Source organism: Oncorhynchus nerka, linkage group LG16, assembly GCF_034236695.1.
Source record: "Oncorhynchus nerka isolate Pitt River linkage group LG16, Oner_Uvic_2.0, whole genome shotgun sequence".
NCBI classification, from domain to species: domain Eukaryota; kingdom Metazoa; phylum Chordata; class Actinopteri; order Salmoniformes; family Salmonidae; genus Oncorhynchus; species Oncorhynchus nerka.
In genome coordinates this window covers 8,119,259-8,140,219 of record NC_088411.1, presented here as the reverse complement: position 1 = coordinate 8,140,219, position 20,961 = coordinate 8,119,259, and the positions used below count along the sequence as shown (strand labels likewise).

The following is a 20,961-nucleotide window of genomic DNA, read 5'->3' as shown; positions in this document are numbered from 1 at the left end:
TACACTACAACGATAACTAAAAAAACAATGGAGAATATAACGATGGCTATCGTTGGGATCACTTTCAGAGCGATTTCCCCCCCAACGATACAATGTCATCAACCAATCAAACACCCGTTCTATTGAAGCGTTTTAGGTGTGTGAGGAATAGTCGCCTGGAGGGGAGAGGAGATGGGGCAAAGCACACAGTGAGCTTTCCTGAATTACTGGGCATGTGAGCATATTGGTGGCCACATTAATTATAGGACGACTTGGGAGACTAATGATCCACAACAGACAGTGCATCTCAGTATCAGAAGATGCCCATATCTTCATATGGTACAGTTTTCTGACAAAAAAACACCATATGAGTGGCCTGTTAATGTACCTTTCTGGACCTTTTAAACGGTTGAGAATAGACCCATAACTGATCCAAGTGGTTGCATAATCAAGCCGAGGCAGTTATTTTGGAATGAAACATACTTTCAAAACTCAGGGTGTTTTTGCAGTTATTCGCTGCAGTTTACAGCCTACACAATAATTGTGTACTCACTTGAAAACAATAATACAATTCCTCATTGCGTTGTGTATTTGTAGCCTAGGTCAAAATGTAGGCCTAATCAATAGGGGAGCCCGGGGACTGCAGTGCGCAGCCTGGGGGGACACATAGTGCACAGCCTGGGAGGACACACAGTGCATGTGGCATTTCATAATCTGATTACAATTTAGTCTTGCCCTTTGTCAGGTAAATATGTATAGCCCTAATATTTAGATAATGAATGGCCTAAGATTTAGCAAATTTTTAGCTTCTTACTTTGGCTGCATATCTCTAGCCTCTCTCTTCCAGCTGTTCCTGTGCCTAGTAGGCTATAGACTACACAAGCCTACACTATTCCTCTTCTCGTCAAGTTCTAGGAAAAGCTATAGGCTACTATAGCTTGTTAGACATGTATTTTTATAATAGGCCTGTTTGAGGAGAAGCAGGCTTGGTTTTGTTACTTGCTGAATGTAAAATACAGCATAGGCCAAACAACCTGTTGGGGAAAGTTAAGGAGAGAGAGTGCAGTGCGTTGGTGTGATCACTTTGACCAGTGATGATAACATTGTTGTACTGATGCATTGCAAATGGTTGCATAGGACAGACAGAGTGTTGAGCACAATGAAAAAGAAGATCCTAACTTATTGACAACCTTTAGAAAAAGGGAAATCACCTGCAAACCACTTGAGCAATGAGGCAAGCAGTGACGTTTGTTGTTGAAATTGTACCTTTAAATACAAGTTTCCATATGATTTGTCATTACATGTGCATTTTATTATAATTTGCTGTTGTCACTATAACAATGAACACACCCTGAAGGCACTGAATTGTCTGTGTTACCACATAAGCCTACAGTGAGCGGTAGAATGCGTCGATCACTTGATTGACGTGTACTTTGGAACGATAAAAAAATACTCTAGTGTGGATCCTTGCCAACATTTTATAGTTACGTTAAGTTTATCATTATTGTCCTTGGTGTCGACGGGCGCTTACCATGACTGTGGCTCAGTTGGTAGAGCACGGAGCTTGCAACCCCATGGTTGTTGGTTAGATTCCTACAAGGGGCCAGTACGAAAAAGTATGCAGTCACTAATGTACGTCGCTCTGGATAAGAGCATCTGCTAAATTACTACCATATAAACGTTTTGAATATTAGGCATCTGATGTTTAGGTGTTGTGTGTTCAGGACATAGTCACAGGGTGGAACGGGAAGCAGGTCACTGTGTACGAATCCTCAGGGACAACTCTACGCAACACGGGGTAACGTACTTAAATAGTCACAACTCCAGCATGTTGTGCACAACACCAGTGCACAACACCAGCATGGCACTGCATAACACTATCATAAGCATTGTTAAGACAGATACTTAGTGTTATTAAGCCCTGTGTGAATCCTCCTCTCCGGCTCGTCCCCAGGATATTTCCCGTGTGAGTCCCAGGTCTTAGCTGTACTGTGAATATCTACACTGTGGAGCCCAATAGGGTCCAGGTCCACACACCACAGGTCGGTCCCCTATCTGAAACCCTCTGCCTATCCACATTCCCTCCCTTCTTACCCTTTTCTGTTCACACTTGGTACACACACACACACACACACACACAGTCACGCATGCATGTGGGAATACATATATACGCATGCACACACACACATGCATACTGCCTCATATGGCTTCAAATCTATTTCAGTGTTGTTTTTTGCTGTTTTCTGTAGCGTATATTATAGATAAGCAATGTGTATCTATCTTGCTCTGCCTCCCAGGGCAAAGTGAAGCAACTGCTAGCGACAGGGAAACCCTGTGCCGCTCGGTGGGTGTCAGGGCTACCTGGTGGTTGGAACAGACACATTTAACCTTTATTTAACGAGGACAATGATCAAGGTATTTGACCTCACCCGCAGGTATACACACAGCATATAAAATCCCTATTACCTCCAGTCAATTCACATTTCTTGTAATGCCACAACCTCTGTCTCAAATCAGCATCGTTAGCCAGTATAAATAAATGAGTTATGAAAACATTATGTCACCACTGGAGCCACTTGATATTACAAAGGCCAATTTAGTTTTGCTGGTCTCCATCATGTTTAGTTGCAACATAGCTAATATAATAATATATGCCGTTTAGCAGATGCTTTTATCCAAAGCTACTTAGTCAGGCTAATCCCTTTGATTGCATACTGCAACACAATTTTCAGGGTTCATTCAATAAGTCACAATAGTGTGTGTGTGTGTGTATATTATATCTATATATATATATATATATATATATATATATTTTTTTAAAAAAAAATTTTTTTATATGTGCAGTGCTAAGAACCTGGTGGACCTGATCTCTAATCTAGGATCCCTGAGATCAGTCAAGTGTAATGCCGATGGCAACCAAGTCAACATCCTGGTCTGAGTGGACACTCGGAGACACAGAACCTTGGCTTTATTCTCGAAGGATCTCATAGATAGACCTTGGTCTAGGGATTTAAAATGAAGTGATTTGAATTGCACAAGGCTGGGATGGGCTACAGGACAATAGGCAAGCAGCTTGGTGAGTAGGCAACAACTGTTGGCGCAATTATTAGAAAATGGAAGAAGTTCAAGATGACGGTCAATCACCCTCGGTCTGGGGCTCCATGCAAGATCTCACCTCGTGGGGCATCAATGATCATGAGGAAGGTGAGGGATCAACCCAGAACTACACGGCAGGACCTAGTCAATGACCTGAAGAGAGCAGGGACCACAGTCTCAAAGAAAACCATTAGAAACACACTACGCCGTCATGGATTAAAATCCTGCAGCACACGCAAGGTCCCCCTGCTCAAGCCAGCGCATGTCCAGGCCCGTCTGAAGTTTGCCAATGACCATCTGGATGATCGAGGAAGATTGGGAGAAGGTAATGTGGTCTGATGAGACAAAACTAGAGCTTTTTGGTCTAAACTCCACTCACCGTGTTTGGAGGAAGAAGACGGATGAGTACAACCCCAAGAACATCATCTCAACCGTGAAGCATGGAGGTGGAAACATCATTCTTTGGGGATGCTTATCTGCAAAGGGGACAGGACGACTGCATATTGAGGGGAGGATGGATGGGGCCATGTATCGTGAGATCTTGGCCAACAACCTCCTTCCCTCAGTAAGAGCATTGAAGATGGGTCGTGGCTGGGTCTTCCAGCATGACAACGACCCGAAACACACAGCCCGGGCAACTAAGGAGTGGCTCCGTAAGAAGCATCTCAAGGTCTTGGAGTGGCCTAGCCAATCTCCAGACCTGAACCCAATAGAAAATATTTGGAGCTGAAAGTCCGTATTGCCCAGCGACAGCCCTGAAACCTGAAGGATCTAGAGAAGGTCTGTATGGAGGAGTGGGCCAAAATCAGGTGGAGCGACCCAGGGATGTGTGTGCTTTGGGGACCTTTAACAGAATGTGACTGGCAGAACGGTTGTTGTATGTGGAGGATGAGGGCTGCAGTAAGTATCTCAGATAGGCCTCACTCTAGAAGGACAGTGTACCATCAAGCCATACTCCCAAATACTTGTATGAGGTGACTTTATACACTGTACTCTTTGAGAGAGGTAGTTAGCAAACCAGGCCAAAGACCCCTCAAAGACACCAATACTCTTTAGCCGGCCCACAAGAATGGAATGACCAAGTCAATAAAAGTAGCAACACAACATTGCTTAGAATCAAGGGCAATGGTGACATAATTTAGGACCTTCGAGGTTGCAGTGACACATCCATAGCCTGAGCAGAAACCATATTGCGTACCCGAGAGAATACTATAGACATCAAGATAGCCATTCAGTTGATTTTTGACAAGTTTTTCCAACACTTTTGATTAGAAGGGCATAATATAAATTGGACTGTAACTGTTAGCCTATAACAGTGGGGAGGAGACAGGTTAACCCATAGCCTACAATCTCCCCGCCCTCGTGGAAATCGAATTAACGTAATGAAAAAAATCCCCATCAGAATCAATCTGTTTAAGCTCGAGATATGTGTCTCAATCCACAGCATCTGCCAATATCACCCTTCCGCATCTGCGGTGAAAGGTGGCAGAGCTATAGCGTTGTTTGTCAGACCATGAGACATCCCAAAAATCTGTCTTACAAAAACGTATGCAGTGTCCCCCCTTTGCTGCTATAACAGCCTCCACTCTTCTTGGATGGCTTTCCACTAGATGTTGGAACATTGCTGTGGGGACTTGCTTCCATTCAGCCACAAGAGCATTAGTGAGGTTGGGCACTTATGTTGGTCGGTGAGGCCTGGCTCGCAGTCGGCTTTCCAATTAATCCCGAAGGTGTTCGATGGGGTTGAGGTCAGGGCTCTGTACAGGCCAGTCAAGTTCTTCCACGCCGATCTTGACAATCCATTTCTGTATGGACCTCGCTTTGTGCACGGGGGCATTGTCATGCTGAAACAGGAAAGGACCTTCCCCAAGCTGTTGCCACAAAGTTGGAAGCACAGAATGTCATTGTATGCTGTATCGTTAAGATTTACCTTCACTGGAACTAAGAGGCCTAGCCCGAACCATTAAAAACAGCTCCAGACTATTATTCCTTTACAGTTCAAATCACATTTTATTAGTCACATGTGCCGAATACAACAGACCAGTAGACCTTACAGGGAAATGCTTACATACATGCCCCTAACCAACAAGGCAGTTTAAAAAATACTTGTATTTCTTATTCGTAAAAAGTAGTTAAAGAGCAGCAGTAAAATAACAATAGCGAAACTATATACAGGGGGTACCGGTACAGAATCGTGCGGAGGGCATCTGCCAAACCCAGATTCGTCCGTCTGACTGCCAGATGGTGAAGCGTGATTCAGAGAACGCGTTTCCACTGCTCCGGAGTCGATGGTGGCGAGCTGTACACCACTCCAGCTGACGCTTTCCATTGCGCATGGTGATCTTAGGCGTGTGTGAAGCTGCTCGGCCATAGAAACCCATTTCATTATGCTCCCGGCAAACAGTTTTTGTGTTGACGTTGATCCAGAGGCAGTTTGGAACTCGTAGTGAGTGTTGCAACTGACTAGAGACGATTTTTGCACGCTCGGCGGTCCAGTTCAGTGAGCTTGTGTGGCCTACGACTTCACGGCTGAAGTGTTGTTGCTTCTAGATGTTTCCACTTCACAATAACAGCACATTCTAATGGCACCGGTGGAGATGGCTGCCGTTTTACGGGCTCCTAACCAATTGTGTTTTTTTTGCGTTATTTGTAACTTACATAATGTTTCTGCCACTGTCTCTTGTGACCGAAAATAGCTTCTGGATATCAGAACAGCGATCACTCGTACTGGACGAAGATTCTTTAACGAGTCGACCGCAAAGGATTTACTTCAGACACTGGACAAGGCCCAAATCCCCATCATTTGGATGAAAAAGAGACAGAGATGTAGGGGACATAGGTCGGGGTGCCTTGGAAGAATCCGACAGTGAGTGGGTACCTCGCCACTACCTTGCATACTATTAGCCAACATGCAGACATTGGATAATAAACTGGATGAGCTCTGATGAAGACTATCCTACCAACTGACGCTAAAAACTGTAATATCTTATGTTTCACCGAGCCGTGGCTGAACGACAACATGGATAACATACAGCTGGCTGGGTTTTCCGTGCATCAGCAAGATCGAACAGCTGTTTCCGGTAAGACAAGGGGTGGCGGTCTGTGTCTATTTGTCAATAATAGCTGGTGCACGAAATCTAATATTAAGGAAGTGTCAAGGTTTTGCTCACCTGAGGTAGAGTATCTCATGATAAGCTATAGACCACACTATTTACCAAGAGAGTTTTCATCTATATTTTTTGTAGCTGTCTATTTACCACCACAAACCAATGCTGTTACTAAGACCGCACTCAACGAGCTGTATAAGGCCATAAGCAAACAAGAAAATGCTCATCCAGAGGCGGCGCGCCTACAGGCCGGGGACTTTAATGCAGGAAACTTAAATCTGTTTTACCTCATTTCTACCAGCATGTTATATGTGCAACCAGAAGGAAGAAAAAAAACTCTGGACCACCTTTACTCCACACTCAGAGATGCGTAAAAAGCTCTCCCTCACTCACCATTTGACCATAACTCTATTCTGATTATAAGCAAAAACTAAAGCTGGAAGTACCAGTGATTCGCTCAATACAGAAGTGGTCAGATAACGCAGATGCTAAGCTACAGGACTGTTTTGCTAGCACAGACTTGAATATGTTCCGGGATTCTTCAGTCACTGGCTTCATCAATAAATACATTGATGACATCGTTATCACAGTGTCCGTACGTACATACCCCAACCAGAAGCCATGGATCACAGGCAACATCCACACTGAGCTAAAGAACTGCCGCTTTCAAGGAGCGGGACTCTTACCCGGACGCTTATAACATATCCCGCTATGCCCTCCATCAAACAGGCAAAGCGCCAATACAGGACTAAGATTGAATTCTACTACACCATCTCCAACGCTCGTCATGCGGTAGTAGAGAGAACAGTCTATGATTGGGGTGGCTGGGGTCTTTGACAATGTTTAGGGCCTTCCTCTGACACCACCTGATGTAGAGGTCCTGGATGGCAGGCAGCTTAGCCCCAGTGATGTACTGGGCCATACGCACTTCCCTCTTTAGTGCCATGTGGTCTGAGGCCGTGCAGTTTCTGTACCAGGCATTGATGCAACCATGCTTTCAATGTTGCAGCTGTAGAACCTTTTGAGGATCTGAGGACTCATGCCAAATCTTTTTATTTCCCTGATCGGGAATAGGCTTTGTCGTGCCCTCTTCACGACTGTCTTGGTCTGTTTGGACCATTTCTAGTTTGTTGGTGATGTGGACACCAAGGAACTTGAAGCTCTCAAGCTGCTCCACTACAGTCCCATCGATGAGAATGGGGGCGTGCTCGGTCCTCCTTTTCCTGTAGTCCACAATCATCTCCTTTGTCTTGCTTATGTTGAGGGATAGGTTGTTGTTCTGGCACCACCTGGCTAGGTCTCTGACCTCCTCCCTATAGGCTGTCTCGTCGTTGTCGGTGAGCAGGCCTACCACTGGTGTGTCTTCTGCAAACTTAATGATGGTGTTGGAGTCGTGCCTGGCCACGCAGTCGTTGGTGAACAGGGAGTACAGGTGGGGACTGAGCACGTACCCCTGAGGTGCTCCACTGTTGAGGATCAGCTTGGCGGATGTGTTGCTACCTACCCTCACCACCTGGGGGCGGCTTGTCAGGAAGTCCAGGATCCGGTTGCAGAGGAAGGTGTTTAGTCCCGGGAACCTTAGCTTAGTGATGAGCGTTGAGGGTGCTATGGTTTGAACGCTGAGCTGTAGTCAATGAATAGCATTCTCACATAAGTGTTCCTTTTGTCCAAGTGGGAGAGGGCAGTGTGGAGTGCAAAGAGATTGCATCATCTTTGGATCTGTTTGATCGGTATGCAAATTGGAGTGTAACTGTAATTGGACAGTTATTAGGATTTTCAGTAGGCCTAAATCACCTGTAAGGTAGGGTTGCTCTCTCTCTTCCACATCCTATCCCTCAGAGATTATCTTCACAAAAGTCTGTCAGTCTTTTCTTTTTATTCTACCTCATCTTTGCTGGATCTCTTCCTCGCTCCCTCTCTTTCTTGAGTATATGTGAATTTGTCATATCTCATGTGCATGTCGGTCTGTGTGTGTGCTTGGCTTCCATTCACACCAGCCGTTGTTTCAGAGGGGTGATATCTTTCTACCGAAAGTGAGTCTCTACTGCCCCTCAAGTTAGTCAGTGCTGCGAAGCTCCTCTGCTCTTCCATGGTTCTCCTATGGAAGGACCATGGATCTCTTTTCCTAGGCCTAGTGGCATTGTAAAGCCTCCGTTGGGTTACAATGATTAACAGAACAATGTAATCTAGATTCTAATCTAGACCATCCAATGTTAAATGTGTTTTTACATAGTACGAATACACAACTGTATTTAGATAGGTCAGATGTGCAAGGTCCATGTTTTGTAGCTTGTACTATATAATTACATATGGAATTGTATAGGATATGTGTGGCTTACACACCCTACTCCACTGGTTGGATAGGGTCAATGTGTTCTTACAGTTTGTGTCTATTTCCACTGCTTTTGTTGCTATGGTTTTCTTGTCTGTGTTTCCCTAATAGCCCGAGGTTTCATATCCGAGGAAGTTTCCTTCATTGAGCCTAATCTTTCTATGATAAAGTACTGAGTGTCACTACAGTAGCGTGAGTGTGTGCGCGCGTGTGTCCCTGCCAATTTACTGTGGGAAGCTTGTGGAAGGCTACCCGGAAGGTTTGATGACTATGTACCTACTGTAGGGCAGCACTCTCTAAGGTGCAGGGTAGAGTACCGGGTGGTAGCTGGCTAACAACAGTGACCAAGTTCGGGGAAGGTACTGGGCTGAGGCCGTCTAGTGATTACTATTTAACAGTCTGATGGCCTGGAGATAGAAGCTATTTTTCAGTCTCTCGGACACCGCTTTGATGCACCTTTACTCTCTCCGCCTTCTAGATGGTAGCGGGGTGAACAGGCCGTGGCTCGCCGTGGCTCGGGTGGCTGAGGTCCTTGATGATTTTCTTGGCCTTCCTGTGACACAAGGTGCTGTAGATGTCCTGGAAGGCAGTAGAGGTGGAAAAAGTTCTCAATTGTTATACTTGAGTAAAAGTAAAGATACCTTAATATAAAATTACTCAAAGTAAGTGAAGTAACCCAGTAAAATACTACTTAAGTAAAAGTATCCGATTTTAAATGTACTAAACTACAGTGGTGGGAAAAGTATTTTTCATACTTGAGTAAAAGTACAAAGTTCAAGTAAATGCTATACTGTATGTTATTATTTTTAGCAAACCAGATGGCACAATTTCCTTTTATATAACTTTTTTTGACAGTCAAGGGCACACTCCAACACTCAGACATAATTTACAAAGGAAGCATTTATGTTTAGTGAATCCACCAGATCAGAGGCAGTAGGGATAGCTAGGGACGTTCTCTTGATAGGTGTGTGAATTGGACCCTTTTCCTGTACTGCTAAGCATTCAAATTGTGACTTGTACTTTTGGGTGTCAGGGAAAATGTATGGAATAAAAAGTACATAATATTCTTTAGGAATGTAGGAAAGTAAAAGTTGTCAAAAAAATAAAAAGTTAAGTACAGATACCCCCAAAAACTACTTAAGTAGTACTTTAAAGTATTTTTACTTTAAAGTGAATATTTTCCATCACGGGAAGGTAGGCTGTGTGCCCAAGGTGATGCGCTGGGTTGACCGCACCACCCTCTGTAGAGCCTTGAGGTCGTGGATGGTACAACTGTCGTACTAGCCGGTGAAGTTTGTGAGGGTCTTAGGGTGCGAGACGAATTTCTTCAAATCAAATGTTTTTTTATTTTTTTATTAATTATATTGCCCTTCGTACATCTCAAAGTGCTGTACAGAAATCCAGCCTAAAACCCCAAACAGCAAGCAATGCAGGTGTAGAAGCACGGTGGCTAGGAAAAATTCCCTAGAAAGTTCAAAACCTAGGAAGAAACCTAGAGAGGAACCAGGCTATGAGGGGTGGCCAGTCCTCTTCTGGCTGTGCCGGGTGGAGATTATAACAGAACATGGCCAAGATGTTCAAATGTTCATAAATGACCAGCATGGTCAAATAATAATAATCACAGTAGTTGTCGAGGGTGCAGCAAGTCAGCACCTCAGGAGTAAATGTCAGTTGGCTTTTCATAGCCGATCATTAAGAGTATCTCTACCACTACTGCTGTCTCTAGAGAGTTGAAAACAGCAGGTCTGGGACAGGTAGCACGTCCGGTGAACAGGTCAGGAATCCATAGCCGCAGACAGAACAGTTGAAACTGGAGCAGCAGCACGGCCAGGTGGGCTGGGGACAGCAAGGAGTCATCATGCCAGGTAGTCCTGAGGCATGGTCCTAGGGCTCAGGTCCTCCGAGAGAAAAAGAGAATTAGAGAGAGCATACTTAAATTCACACAGGACACCAGATAAGACAGGAGAAGTACTCGAGATATAACAAACTGACCCTAGCCCCCCGACACAAACTACTGCAGCATAAATACGGGAGGCTGAGACAGGAGGGGTCAGGAGACACTGTGGCCCCATCCGATGAAACAGGAAGGATATAACCCCACCCACTTTGCCAAAGCACAGCCCCCATACCACTAGAGGGATATCTTCAACCAGCAACTTACCATCCTGAGACAAGGCCGAGTATAGCCCACAAAGATCTCCCCCATGGCACAACCCAGGGGGGGGCGCCAACCCAGACAGGAAGATCACATCAGTGACTCAACCCACTCAAGTGACGCACCCCTCCTAGGGACGGCATGAAAGAGCACCAATAAGCCAGTGACTCTGCCCCTGTAATAGGGTTAGCCTCCATAGATTGAAGAGGCGCTATTGTGTCTTCTTCACCACATTGTCTGTGTGGATGGACCACTTCAGGTTGTCTGGGATGTGCACACCGAGGAACTTAAAGCTTTTCACCCTGTCAACTGTGGCTCTGTCGATGTGGATGGGGGCGTGCTCTCTCTGCTGTATCCTGAAGTCCAGGATCAGATCCTTCATTTGTTGACCTTTAAAAGGAGAGGTTATTTTCCTGGCGCCACTCTGCCAGGGCCCTCTCCTTCTCTCTGTATGCTGTCTCTCTATGCTGTTGGTAATCAGGTCTACCACTGTTGTCAGACCCAGGGCACAAGCTTTGTGATGAGCTTGGACGGCGCTATTATGTTGAAGGCTGAGCTGTAGTCGATGAACAGCATTCTTACATAGGTATTCCTCTTGTCCAGATGGGATAGGGTGGTGTGCAGTGTGATGGCGGTTGCATCATCCCTGGATCTGTTGGGGTGGTATGCAAATTGTAGTGGGTCTAGGGCAGGGCTGTCAAACACATTCCTTGAAGGGTCAGCTGGTTTTTGGTTTTTCCTTTTAATTAAGACTTAAACAACCAGGTGAGGGGAGTTACTTACTAATACATGACCTTAATTCATCAATCAAGTACAAGGGAGGAGCAAAAACCAGCAGACACTCGGCCTCCCCGAGGAATGAGTTTGACAGAAGTGGTCTAGGGTGTCGGCTAAGGTGGAGGCGATATGATCCTAAACTAGCCTCTCAAAGCACTTCATGATGACAGAAGTGTATGCTACGGGCCGATAGTCATTTTAATTCAGTTACCTTCACTTTCTTTGGTACGTACAGGAGCAATGGTGGATATCTTAAAGCAGACTGGAATAGGGAGAGATTGAATATGTCCATGAACACTTCAGCCAGCTGGTCTGCACATGCTCTGGGTTTTCCTCAAAGCGGGCGAAGAAGGTGTTTAATTGTCCGGGAGCAAGGCATCGGTGTCCGTGACATGGCTGGCTTACCTTTTATATATATGATGGTCTGGAGTCCCAGCCACATTTGTCTTGTGTCTGAGCCATTGAGTTGCGACTCCACTTTGTCCCTGTACTGTCGTTTAGTCATCATCTTTGCACAAAACATCCATTGAGCTATTCAAATAATTGTTGATGAGGACGATTTTTTCCCCAATCACTCACAGCCAAAGATATTGAAATGTTATCTTCATCCAATGTTTGCCATGTTTTTAGATGACGTGATGACGTTGATGCTTCTCCCTGTGCGTAGTGCGCATGTGATGTAGAATGGCGCCGGAGAGGATGGCTGACATTTTACATGCTCCTAACCAACTGTGCTATTTTTTTTTTTTTTTTTGTGTTGTTTGTAACTTATTTTTTTACTTCTTTTGTATATAATGTTGCTGGTACCGTCTATTATGTCTGAAAATAACTTCTGGACATCAGAACAGCGATTACTCACCTCGAATTGGAAGAAGCTTTTTCCTCGAACAAGTCCGACGCGAATTATATACTGCTTTCTCGGAAACAGGCCCAAATCCCCATCATTTGCGTGAACAGAAGACAAAGAAAAGGGGGCAGAGGTCGGGCTGCCTTCAGAGAATTCGTAGGCGAGTGAGTAAACACCCACTGCCATCCGTTCTTTTGGCCAACGTGCAATCATTGGAAAATGAAATCTATGACCTACAATCAAGATTACCCTACCAACAGGACATTAAAAACTGAGTCGTGGCTGAACGACGACACGGATAATCTAGAGCTGGCGGGATTTCCATGGACCAGCAAAACAGAGAAGCTGGTAAGATGAGGGGTGGGGATGTGTGTCTATTTGTCAACAACAGCTGATGCGCAATGTCTAATATTAAAGAAGTTTTGAGGTATTGCTCATCTGATGTAGAGGACCTCATGATAAGCTGTAGAGCACACTATCTACCAAGAGAGTTCTCATCTATAGTATTCGTAGCCGTCTATTTACCACCACAAACCAATGCTGGCGCTAAGACCGCACTCAACCAACTGTATAAGGCCATAAACAAACAAGAAAATGCTCATCCAGAAGCGGCACTCCTAGTGGCCGTGGACTTTGATGCAGGCAAACTTAAATCTCTTTTACCTCATTTCTACCAGCATGTCACATGTGCAACCAGAGGAAAAAAACTCTAAACACAGCGATGCATCCAAAACTCGCCTCTTCCCTCCATTTGGCAAATCTGACCATAATTCGATCCTCCTCATTCCTGCTTACAAGCAAAAACTAAAGCAGAAAGCACCAATAACTGGCTACGCTACAAGACTGTTTTGCTAGCACAGACTGGAATATGTTCCCGGATTCATCCAATGGCATTGAGGAGTACACCACCTCAGTCGTCGGTTTCATCAATAAGTGCATCGACAACATCGTCCCCACAGTGACCGTGCATACATAGCCCAGAAGCCATGGATTACTGGCAACATCCACATCGAGCTAAAGGCTAGAGCTATCGCTTTCAAGGAGCGTGACACTAATCCGGAAGCTTATGATAAATTCTACTATGCCCTCAGACGGAACAATCAAACAAGCAAAGCATCAATGCAGGATTAAGATTGAATCCTACTACACCGGCTCTGACTCTCGTCAGATGTGGCAGGGTTTGAAAACTATTACAGACTACAAAGGGAAACCCAGACGCGAGCTGCCCAGTGACGCGAGCCTACCAGACGAGCTAAATGCCTTTTATGCTCGCTTCGAGGCAAACAACACTGAAGCATGCATGAGAACACCAGCTGTTCGGGGCGACTGTGTGTAACGCTCTTTGTAGCCAATGTGAGCAAGACCTTTAAACAGGTCAATTTTCACAAAGCCACGGGGCCAGACAGATTACCAGGACGTGTACTCAAAGCATGCACGGACCAACTGGCAAGTGTCTTCACTGACATTTTCAACCTCTCCCTGACCTGACCTGTAGTCTCTAATACCTACATGTTTCAAGCAGACCACCATAGTTCCTGTGCCCAAGGAAGCGAAGGTAACCTTCCTAAATGATTACCGCCCTGTAACACTCACGTCGGTAGCCATGAAGTTCTTTAAAAGGCTGATCATGGCTCACATCAACAGCATCCTCCAGGATACCCTAGACCCACTCCAATTCGCATACCGATCCAAGAGATCCACAGATGACGCAATCTCTATCGCACTCCACACTTCCTTTTCCCACCTGGACAAAAGGAACACATGTGTGAGAATGCTGTTCATTGACTACAGCTCAGCGTTCAACACCATAGTGCCCACGAATCTCATCACTAAGCTAAGGACCCGGGGACTAAACACCTCCCTCTGCAACTGGATTTTGGACTTACTGATGGGCCACCCCCAGGAAGGCAACAACACATCTGCCACACTGACCCTCAACACAGGGGCCCCTCAGCGGTGTGTCCATAGTCACCTCCTGTACTGCTTATTCACCAAAGACTGCGTGGCCAAACACGACTCCCAACACCATCATTATGTTTGCTGACGACACAACAGTGGTAGGCCTGATCACAGACAACGATGAGACAGCCTCGTTGGGAGGTCAGAGACCTGGGAGTTGCCAGGACAACAACCTCTCCCTCAATGTGAGCAAGACAAAGGAGCTGATCGTGGACTACAGGAAAAGAATGGCCGAACAGGCCCCCATTAACATCGACGGGGCTGTATTGGAGCGGGTCGAGAGTTTCAAGTTCCTTGGTGTCCACATCACCAACAAACTATCATGGTCCAAACATACCAAGACAGTTGTGAAGAGGGCACAACAACACCTTTCCCCCCTCGGGAGACTGAAAAGATTTGGCATGGGTCCCCAGATCCTCAAAACGTTCTACAGCTGCACCATTGCATCACCGCCTGAAATGGCAACTGCTCGGCATCTGACCGAAAGGCGCTACAGAGGGTAGTGCATACAGCCCAGTACTCCGGGCAGCCGAGCGGAAATGGAGGAAAACTCGCCTCCCTGCGGACCTGGCATCCTTTCACTCCCTCCTCTCTACATTTTCCTCTTCTGTCTCTGCTGCTAAAGCCACTTTCTACCACTCTAAATTCCAAGCATCTGCCTCTAACCCTAGGAAGCTCTTTGCCACCTTCTCCTCCCTCCTGAATTCTCCTCCCCCTCCCCCCCCTCCTCCCTCTCTGCAGATGACTTCGTCAACCATTTTGAAAAGAAGGTCGACGACATCCGATCCTCGTTTGCTAAGTCAAACGACACCGCTGGTTCTGCTCACACTGCCCTACCCTGTGCTCTGACCTCTTTCTCCCCTCTCTCTCCAGATGAAATCTCGCGTCTTGTGACGGCCGGCCGCCCAACAACCTGCCCGCTTGACCCTATTCCCTCCTCTCTTCAACAGACCATTTCCGGAGACCTTCTCCCTTACCTCACCTCGCTCATCAACTCATCCCTGACCGCTGGCTACGTCCCTTCTGTCTTCAAGAGAGCGAGAGTTGCACCCCTTCTGAAAAAACCTACACTCGATCCCTCCGATGTCAACAACTACAGACCAGTATCCCTTCTTTCTTTTCTCTCCAAAACTCTCGAACGTGCCGTCCTTGGCCAGCTCTCCCGCTATCTCTCTCAGAATGACCTTCTTGATCCAAATCAGTCAGGTTTCAAGACTAGTCATTCAACTGAGACTGCTCTTCTCTGTATCACGGAGGCCCTCCGCACTGCTAAAGCTAACTCTCTCTCCTCTGCTCTCATCCTTCTAGACCTATCGGCTGCCTTCGATACTGTGAACCATCAGATCCTCCTCTCCACCCTCTCCGAGTTGGGCATCTCCGGCGCGGCCCACGCTTGGATTGCGTCCTACCTGACAGGTCGCTCCTACCAGGTGGCGTGACGAGAATCTGTCTCCTCACCACGCGCTCTCACCACTGGCGTCCCCCAGGGCTCTGTTCTAGGCCCTCTCCTATTCTCGCTATACACCAAGTCACTTGGCTCTGTCATAACCTCACATGGTCTCTCCTATCATTGCTATGCAGACGACACACAATTAATCTTCTCCTTTCCCCCTTCTGATGACCAGGTGGCGAATCGCATCTCTGCATGTCTGGCAGACATATCAGTGTGGATGACGGATCACCACCTCAAGCTGAACCTCGGCAAGACGGAGCTGCTCTTCCTCCCGGGGAAGGACTGCCCATTCCATGATCTCGCCATCACGGTTGACAACTCCATTGTGTCCTCCTCCCAGAGCGCTAAGAACCTTGGCGTGATCCTGGACAACACCCTGTCGTTCTCAACTAACATCAAGGCGGTGGCCCGTTCTTGTAGGTTCATGCTCTACAACATCCGCAGAGTACGACCCTGCCTCACACAGGAAGCAGCGCAGGTCCTAATCCAGGCACTTGTCATCTCCCGTCTGGATTACTGCAACTCGCTGTTGGCTGGGCTCCCTGCCTGTGCCATTAAACCCCTACAACTCATCCAGAACGCCGCAGCCCGTCTGGTGTTCAACCTTCCCAAGTTCTCTCACGTCACCCCGCTCCTCCGCTCTCTCCACTGGCTTCCAGTTGAAGCTCGCATCCGCTACAAGACCATGGTGCTTGCCTACGGAGCTGTGAGGGGAACGGCACCTCAGTACCTCCAGGCTCTGATCAGGCCCTACACCCAAACAAGGGCACTGCGTTCATCCACCTCTGGCCTGCTCGCCTCCCTCCCACTGGGGAAGTACAGTTCCCGCGCAGCCCAGTCAAAACTGTTCGCTGGTCTGGCCCCCCAATGGTGGAACAAACTCCCTCACGACGCCAGGACAGCGGAGTCAATCACCACCTTCCGGAGACACCTGAAACCCCACCTCTTTCAGGAATACCTAGGATAGGATAAAGTAATCCTTCTCACCCCCCCCCTTAAAAGATTTAGATGCACTATTGTAAAGTGGCTGTTCCACTGGATGTCTTAAGGTGAACGCACCAATTTGTAAGTCGCTCTGGATAAGAGCGTCTGCTAAATGACTTAAATGTAATGTAAATGTACATCACTGGAGCCAAGCTTCCTGTCATCTAGGACCTACAGTTGAAGTCGGAAGTTTACATACACCTTAGCCAAATGTATTTAAACTCAGTTTTTCACAATTCCTGACTTTTAATCCTTTTAAAAATGCCCTGTCTTAGGTCAGTTAGGATCCCCACTTTATTTTAAGAATGTGACATTTCAGAATAATAGTAGAGAGAATTATTTCAGCTTTCATTTATTTCATCACATTCCCAGTGGGTTAGAAATTTACATACACTCAATTAGTGTTTGGTAGCATTGCCTTTAAATTGTTTAACTTGGGTCAAATGTTTCAGGTAGCCTTCTACAAGCTTCACACAATAAGTTGGGTGAATTTTGTCCCATTCCACCTGACAGAGCTGGAGTAACTGAGTCAGGTTTGTAGGCCTCCTTGCGGTCAGGGCTTTGTGATGGCCACTCCAATACCTTGACTTTGTTTTCCTTAAGCCATTTTGCCACAACTTTGAAAGTATGCTTGGGGTCATTGTCCATTTGGAAGACCCATTTGTTACCAAGCTTTGACTTTCTGACTGATGTCTTGAGATGTTGCTTCAATATATCCACATAATGTTCCTTCGTCATGATGCCATCTATTTTGTGAAGTGCACCAGTCCCTCCTGCATCAAAGCACCCCACAAATGATGCTGCCACCCCGTGCTTCACGGATAGGATGGTGTTCTTCGGCTTGCAAGCCTCCCCCTTTTTTCCTCCAAACATAACGATGGTCATTTTGGCTGAACATTTCTATTTTTGTTTCACGAGACCAGAGGACATTTCTCCAAAAAGTAAGATCTTTGTCCCCATGTGCATTTGCAAACCATAGTCTGGCTTTTTATTGGCGGTTTTGGAGCAGTGGCTTCTTCCTTGCTGAGCGGACTTTCAGGTTATGTCAATATAGGACTCGTTTTACTGTGGATATAGATACTTTTATACCTGTTTCCTCCAGCATCTTCACAAGGTCCTTTGCTGTTGTTCTGGGATTGATTTGCACATTTCGCACCAAAATACGTTCTTCTCTAGAAAACAGAACACTTCTTCTTCCTGAGTGGTATGGCAGGTGCGTGATCCCATGGTGTTTATACTTGCATACTATTGTTTGTACAGATAAACGTGGTACCTTCAGGCGTTTGGAAATTGCTCCCAAGGATGAACCAGACTTGTGGAGGTCTACAATTTGTTTTCTGAGGTCTTGGCTGATTTCTTTTGATTTTCCCATGATGCCAAGCAAAGAGGCACTGAGTTTGAAGGTAGGCCTTGAAATACATTCACAGGTACACCTCCAATTGACTCAAATTATGTCAATAACCCTATCAGAAGCTTCTAAAGCCATGACATAATTTTCTGGAATTTTTCAAGCTGTTTGAAGGCATAGTCATCTTAGTGTATGTAAACTTCTGACCCACTGGAATTGGGATACATTGAATTATAAGTGAAATGATCTGTCTGTAAACAATTGTTGGAAAAATTACTTGTGTCATGCACATAGTAGATGTCCTAACTGAGTTGCCAAAACTATAGATTGTTAACAAGAAATGTGTTGTGTGTTTGAAAGACAAGTTTTAATGACTCCAACCTAAGTGTATGTAAACTTATGCTTCAACTGTACATTCTAAGTTATTTCATTGGGTCTTTCTCCATTCTGATTGTTTTATACTGTTCAATTCAACTAATTTTAATCAATTTCTGCATTACCTGCACTCATTTGAGGTCATTTCCACACTGCCAGGTAGGGCTGCACGATATCGGAAAACAATCTAGGCCTTATTTTTAACTAAATGTTTCAATTGCAAGTTGACTTGCAATTTAGAACACTTGGGTGAACTGTTGGAATCATGGAAATAGATTGATTGTCGTAATTAAGTTATCATTAGAAAGATTGGTATACCGCCATCGAGCTGTAGACCTAAGAACGCATCTTATTTATTCCTAATACCGTAACTTATTCTTGATCTCCACAACTACGTCAAATGTCTTCCACAGATCTGACTTCCCCTTTCCCTTCTGAACAACCAGTAAATATTCACCCGGTTCGAGTTTCTTTTTCACATCCTCCAGCATCCATTTTGCTGTCGACATTACTGTATTCGGATTATGTTATAACCAATTTATTGAGGTGATTATGATATTCTATAGGTCAGGCCATATTGGTCACATGAATGCGATACTTACATGTTTCACTTAAAGAGAGCAAGGGTTGAGGGAATAAGGAATGTTTTTCCTAAACAAATTCAAGATTTTGGTAGCAGAACTTTTCAGTCAGAAGCAAGTAAGAAACTAAATGTCTAAAATGATGTTGCAGCTTCAAAACAGACAGCGCAATAAACCCTTGCTGTGCTGTGGTGCATTTTTGGCTGCAGTAGGGAGGAGAGCGAAACAACGTTTGCCAGTCACACAGGCACTCGCTGTCTTTTTTTAACACAATGTGACCATCTGACTCTTTTTTTGAGTCATTTGTGTATCTTAATTATTTAATCAAACAGTGTGCTTAAAGCGTCAGACAAACTCAGTGCATATGTAGTTGATTTTATTCAAACACATAGGGTGTCTGTCTATATATGGAAAAATACATGTAAACATTTTGACTAATTGATTGGTCGAAAGAACAGGACGACTCTCGGTCGACCAAGATTTTTTTTAGTCAGGGACTGCCCAAGTATCGTGATAATATTGTATCTTGAGGTCCCTGGCATTTCCCAGCCCGTGTGTATGTGTGTGCTGTATGTTATGGTAAGGGGATGTGCTTCTCTAAACACATGGTAACACACAAATCCTCTGTCCCTGTTTGTTTCTAAAGGAGTGCCATTTCCATCCCATTCATTCAGCCAAACAGAGAAATAAGTCAGAGAGAGGGTGTGTCATCTATAGAGGAATACATGACTCTGGGCACTCCAATCCTAACTTCCCCAGGAGGACTGCTTTGAGCACGTATTCATATTCAAATACATCTGAAAACACAAACATAAGGGGAAATAGCATATCCTAGCTAGCCGGATATGACACTGAGTTTAATAGGTGGGATGACGGTTTCAGTATGTTCCACAAGGACAGCTATTTTTACTGCCAATATTTTTTTTCAAAGGATAGTCACTGGAGGCATTGTGTTCGATTCCTGTGTATCCCCACCCACAGGATGATGCACTTCCTGTTCTGTGTAACCACTGACCAATAACCTGTAATAAATTATTCTGCTTATCTGCATGGAAATGACCATTGCACTACCAAGGTGGTTCAGAGTGTTGGGCCAGTAAACAACAGGTTGCTGGTTCCAATCCCAGAGTCGACTTGGTGAAAAATCCATTTTTGCAAGGCACTTAACCTTAATTTCTCCTGTAAGTCACTCTGGAAAAGAGCGTATAAATAAATAAATAAAAAATAAAATAAAAACTCCTAGCAGTGTTGCTTTACTCAGAACATATCAAATATGAGGTATTTCTAAAGATAGGCTCACCTATATTGTTTGATACTACCAACTCTAATCCTAGTCTACATGCAAATTGAGCCTTACAGCAGGACATAAAATGATCAGCTAATGAGATTTTATGTAACTCTAATGAACATTTTAAGTTGATAAGATTTCGAGATGTTAAGGGATGTTAACCGTTAGTCGATTAGCCACAGAAAATACATTTGACATGTCATGCTAACCAGTCTGTAGGTTGATTTGCATAATTTAATGGTATTCAATTTCTGTCAGAATTTTACAAATCTCATCAGTCATAAAACAGGAGCAGCACGAAGCAGCTAACAACAACAGCTAAGCTAGCAACTGAAAAAATGTCTACTAGTTTTCATATCAACTTTCTTTTGTTGTCCAGAAACCAAAGGCACAATCCTAGTCAACAACTCACCCTAGTTGCTTCAAATGTACATTTTCCCTCTTTCTAAGTTTCTAACGGAGATATTCACCTCTGTCACATGAAATGGTTTGCGTAAGGTACTTCTTTTAGAACAGTGCTTTCCCACAAATTCATTACCGTAGTTGCATGTTCAATAATACGAGAGGCTTCCTATTGTCACATGTTTTTGAAGTGCTTAATGAAAAATGTCCGCTCGTTCCATGCACAGTATATAATTTCTGTTGGTCACATAATTTGTGTGTTTGGAACTAATTTAACC

The 20,961-nt window shown here is 45.0% G+C and overlaps 1 protein-coding gene across 6 annotated transcripts in view; it reads left to right on the top strand.

Moving 5' to 3' along the window:
- The window catches only part of LOC115143970 (intraflagellar transport protein 140 homolog), a 52,284-nt gene that overhangs the window by 6,397 nt on the left and 24,926 nt on the right, over positions 1-20,961 (top strand). For 2 of the 6 annotated variants that reach the window (XM_065002392.1, XM_065002390.1), the window contains exons 1-2: positions 1,528-1,777; positions 1,934-2,021. The exons of 1 other annotated variant lie outside the window; for it this stretch is intronic. The gene's annotated coding sequence lies outside the window, so the exon portion shown is untranslated. Of the gene's footprint in view, positions 1-1,516; positions 1,778-1,933; positions 2,022-2,276; positions 2,395-20,961 lie in introns of those variants that run through there. 3 more of the 6 variants (XR_003865755.2, XR_003865754.2, XM_065002391.1) reach the window with 3 other exon arrangements.